Source organism: Macaca nemestrina, chromosome 15 (genome assembly GCF_043159975.1).
Source record: "Macaca nemestrina isolate mMacNem1 chromosome 15, mMacNem.hap1, whole genome shotgun sequence".
NCBI lineage: Eukaryota > Metazoa > Chordata > Mammalia > Primates > Cercopithecidae > Macaca > Macaca nemestrina.
In genome coordinates, this window is record NC_092139.1 from 94,624,518 (window position 1) to 94,629,222 (window position 4,705).

Below are 4,705 nucleotides of genomic sequence, written 5' to 3' on the forward strand. Positions count from 1 at the left end.
CATCCAGGCACATGTACATGCAGACACTGACACACAGAGTAAGTCCCACCCTAAAATACCCAAGAAGCAATCAATGCAAAAAATCACTTTGCAGAAAAGGACATGTATGTGCACGATGCACACACTCAAGCATGCATATACAAATACACACACAGGCATGCATAGAGATACACACAGGCTCACACACATCTACACACAATTACACACAAAGATGCACGTGTGCATGCACATAAACACACAGCCATGCACACATGTTGCCATCCTTTATTATTGCCTCAGAACAGTGAGCCTGAAAGATTTTTTTCACTGTCTCAGATTGGTGAAACTCCACATAATTTTGGGATCTTGACCTTTTTTTTTTGTTTTGAGACAGAGTTTTGCTCTTGTTCCCCAGGCTGGAGTGCAATGGCGCAATCTCGGCTCACTGCAACCTCTGTCTCCTGGGTTCAAGCAATTCTCCCCGCCTCAGCCTCCTGAGTATTGCAGGCGCCTGCCACCACACCTGGCTAATTTTTTGTATTTTTAGTAGAGGCGGGATTTCACCATGTTGGCCAGACTGCTCTTGAACTCCCGACCTCAGGTGATCTGCCCACCTTGGCCTCCCAAAGTGCTAGGATTACAGGCGTGAGCCACTGCTCCTGACCTGGGATCATGACTTTTAGGAGGGGATGATGACACTGTAACTGCCACCATCCGAGGCAGGCCTCGTATGTTCAAGATCTTGTGCCTGTCATTTGACACTCCACTTACCACCCTCTATATCTTTTTCTTCCTCCCCTTCCTTCTTTTCTTTCTCTACCTTTTTGTTTTTCCCTCTTTCATGAGCAGTTCCATGAGCACTTTCTCATTGTAAAACATCAACATTATACTGACAAAACAAACCTTCCTCCTGTATATTTTCTGCCTTCGTAACCACTCAATTTCTGAGCAAAAATGGCTGTGATCAATTTCAAGTGGAACCTGCATCCCCCAATTTGACATGCAGTTCCATAATACTACAGAAAAGTCCTGAATGTCCACAAACAGGATAAAGGTTAAGCATACTCTGAAATGCCGTACGATAGCTGAAAATAACCAAAGCAAATTTTCGGAATAATATTAGTCAGCATCTACCAAACCCTAAATAGGAGTTAGCACTCTCCCTGCATTCCATCATTTAATCCTTTCAGGTACACCTGCACACGATTAATATTCCCATTTGACAGATGTGAACACTCAGGAAAGGTGGGATTAGGAGGTTAGGACATTTGTCGTGCTCATACACTATAACTGGAATGACACAGAGAAGATTAGCATAGTCCCTGTGCAAAGATGACATGCAAATTTGTGAAGGATGTTAGGACGTCCAGCCAGCATGTTGCAGACCTGAGATTTAAACCACGTGATCTGTCTCTAAAGCCTGCATTCTTCTTCTTCTTCCTTTTTTTGAGGCGGAGTCTCGCTCTGTCGTCCAGGCTGGAGTGCAGTGGCGCAATCTCAGCTCACTGCAACCTCTGCCTCCTGTGTTCAAGCAGTTCTCCTGCCTCAGCCTCCTGAGTAGCTGGGATTACAGGCATCCGCCACCATGCCCAGTTAATTTTTGTATCATTAGTAGAGACGGGGTTTCACTTCGTTGGCCAGGTTGGTCTTGAACTCCTGATCTGTGGATCTGTCCACCTTGGCCTCCCAAAGTGCTGGGATTACAGGTGTGAGCCACTGCACCCGACCTTAAAGCCTGCATTCTTAAGACCCATTCTAAGATAACCAAGAAGCAATAAGTGAAAAAAAATCCATTTGCAGAAGACGGTGCACAATATGATCCCATTTATATAAAAACTGAACATATATGTATGGGTGCATACATGAATGTATGGCTTTCCATAACTCCAGCAATATCCCAGTACACTTTTAACAAATGACTGGCACAGCAGACGTGAACGGACTTTCTATGGCTGCGGAGCTGGGTTCAAGTTCACCTCTGTCCGATGACACAGCTTGTGCTGTATTCACAACACTTTTCTTCCTATGATAACAGAGTGAACTTTGCGCGGGGGTGGGTGAATTGGAAGAGGATTGTTTTTAAAGAGTTTGCCGCCAAAAGCATCTTTTGGGGAGAACACCTGTCCCTCACTGTTTCATGCCTCTAGAAGGGAATGGGTAGCTCCATGAGGTCAGAGAAGAAAGAACTCTGGGCTGTATAAAGTATAAGACCATCACAGAGGGAGGACCCCTCCAGCACTGACGATTGAAAGATGCCTCCAGTGCCTCCATTATAGGGCCACGTATTGACTGAGCTCTTGGTTTGGTAGTGCAAAGTCTCTTAAAAAATCTTAGCAAGTTTCAAATGCACTATGGGGCTGAGGAAAGTACTTCAGCTGGGGCCCAGAAGACCTGGGTTGCAATCCTATCTCTGCCTCTTGCTTACTCTCTGTCCTTTCTCTACTCTGTTTTCCAGCTCTGCTCACTGGGGCAGGGGTTTGGACTTGGAGAGGGGACTTGGGGAGCCAGTGGAAAGAACACCAGGTTTAGCCTTCCGAACTCAGCCTCGTGTCTTACAAAATTCACAACGCGAAGCAATGCACATGATATTCTGGAGCATCACCTTCCTCATCCATGAAGTAGAAATGATTATCTGATGCATATCTGTTTCATGGGCGGTTACTATTTATGAGTTCTTGGTGGTGTTCTAGGCAGAGGCAATTACAAGTGCAAAGGCCCTGTGGCACCATGCTTGATGCTCTATGACTGCCATCTCAGAAAGGAAGGCACCAACTGTGGGCCACCTCGCATTGATCACTCCACCTCTACTCATGATGATCAAGAGGACCAGAGTGGTCAAGTAACTGGCTCGAGGTTGCAGAGCTCTCTGATGACAAAGCAAGGACTGGAACCAGACAGGACTAGAGTGAGACAATTGTTGGGCACAAAACTTAAGGGGCACCAAAAAGTTCAGTAGTCAAGATAGATAACACTAATAAAACATTATTTAAAAAATGAAAGTTAGTGCAAATAAATCCCTGATGAGCAGAAGATCAACATTTTAAACCATTACAGGATGAGTAGACTGATTTCTCCATTTGCCTCAGCCTCCAAAATGGTTCTTTATAAAGCTTTATTTAGAATTTTTAGACTTTGGCCGGGCGCGGTGGCTCAAGCCTGTAATCCCAGCACTTTGGGAGGCCGAGACGGGCGGATCACGAGGTCAGGAGATCGAGACCATCCTGGCTAACACGGTGAAACCCCGTCTCTACTAAAAAATACAAAAAACTAGCCGGGCGAGGTGGCGGGCGCCTGTAGTCCCGGCTACTCGGGAGGCTGAGGCAGGAGAATGGCGTAAAAACCCGGGAGGCGGAGCTTGCAGTGAGCTGAGATCCGGCCACTGCACTCCAGCCTGGGCGACACAGCGAGACTCCGTCTCAAAAAAAAAAAAAAAAAAGAATTTTTAGACTTTGTTCATTGCGGGTTTTTTCATTAAATTTGATTTTTAAAAATACCACATTAAAATATTTATTTTGGCTACTGAGTTTTCTGGTGCCCCTTTAGTTTCCTGCCACCCATCTTACCCTGGTCTGGGCCCTACAGATCTGCCAACCAGGATGCCTTGTTCCTTCCCTGCATCTCCTCTCTCATTCATTCATTCACTTACTTATTTGGTCATTCAGCAAGTATTTTGGGAAGTCAATGATTCCAGCAACTGGGAAAATGTCAATGTATTATTCTGTTTTCACACTGCTAATAAAGACATACCCGAGACGGTGTAATTTTTAAAGGAGAGATTTAATTGACTCACTGTTCCACATGTCTGGGGAGACCTCACAGTCATAGTGGAAGGCAAAGGAGGAGCAAAGTCACGTCTTACATGTCAGCAGGCAAGAGAATTTGTGCAGGGGAACTCCCGTTTGTAAAACCATCAAAACTGGTGAGACATAGTCACTACCACGAGAATAGTATGGGGGGAACCACCCCCATAATTCAGTTATCTCCACCTGGCCCTGCCCTTGACATGTGGAGATTATTACAATTCAAGGTGAGATTTGGGTAGAGACACAGCCAAACCATATCAGTCAGTGAACGAGACAGTCATTGTATCTTCTATCCTGAAACTCACAGTCTAGCTGGGGAGACAGATACGATTCAAATAATCACATAAACCAATGTAAAACTAGAAATGTGGAACTAGAACAAAGGGACAGTTATGGGGGCATTGCCCAAGAAAGGCAGTCAGGGAAGGCTTCCCTGAGGAGGTGGTGCTTGAGTGAGAAGGAATTAACCAGCTGGGTGTGGATTGAAGATCTGTGGCTAAGAATGATCTAGGCAGAGGAAACAGCAGATGCAAGGGTCCTGTGGCAGGATCAAGATCGTGGAGAATTCTAGAAACACAAAAGAAACCAGTGCAGTTGGCATGCTGAGTGCCAGGAAGAGTAGGGGCAAGACAGGGATGGAGAAGTGGGCCTGCAGACACAGTGGGGAAAGATTTGATCTCTGGTCCAAGGACAATAGGGAGCCACAGGAGGGTTTCAAGCTGAGGAGTGATGTGATCAGGTTTGCTCTTTAGATCGATGCCCCAGGCTGCTGGGTAGAAGGTAGGTTGGCATTGTGGATAGATCCCAGACTCCCTAGTTTTCTAGTCCAGCTTCCCTCTTGCTTGTGGTGTGACCGTGGGCAAGTTACACAGCACTTGCTTTCTCTGTGAAGCCCTTGCTTTTCAGTTCACTCATCTGTAAAA

The 4,705-nt window shown here is 45.8% G+C and overlaps 1 non-coding gene across 1 annotated transcript; it reads left to right on the forward strand.

Moving 5' to 3' along the window:
* Positions 1 to 1,241: 1,241 nt before the first annotated feature.
* Positions 1,242 to 1,346, forward strand: LOC112429190 (U6 spliceosomal RNA). Its single transcript, XR_003021339.1, has one exon. It is a non-coding gene; the product is annotated as a U6 spliceosomal RNA (small nuclear RNA).
* Positions 1,347 to 4,705: the final 3,359 nt, after the last annotated feature.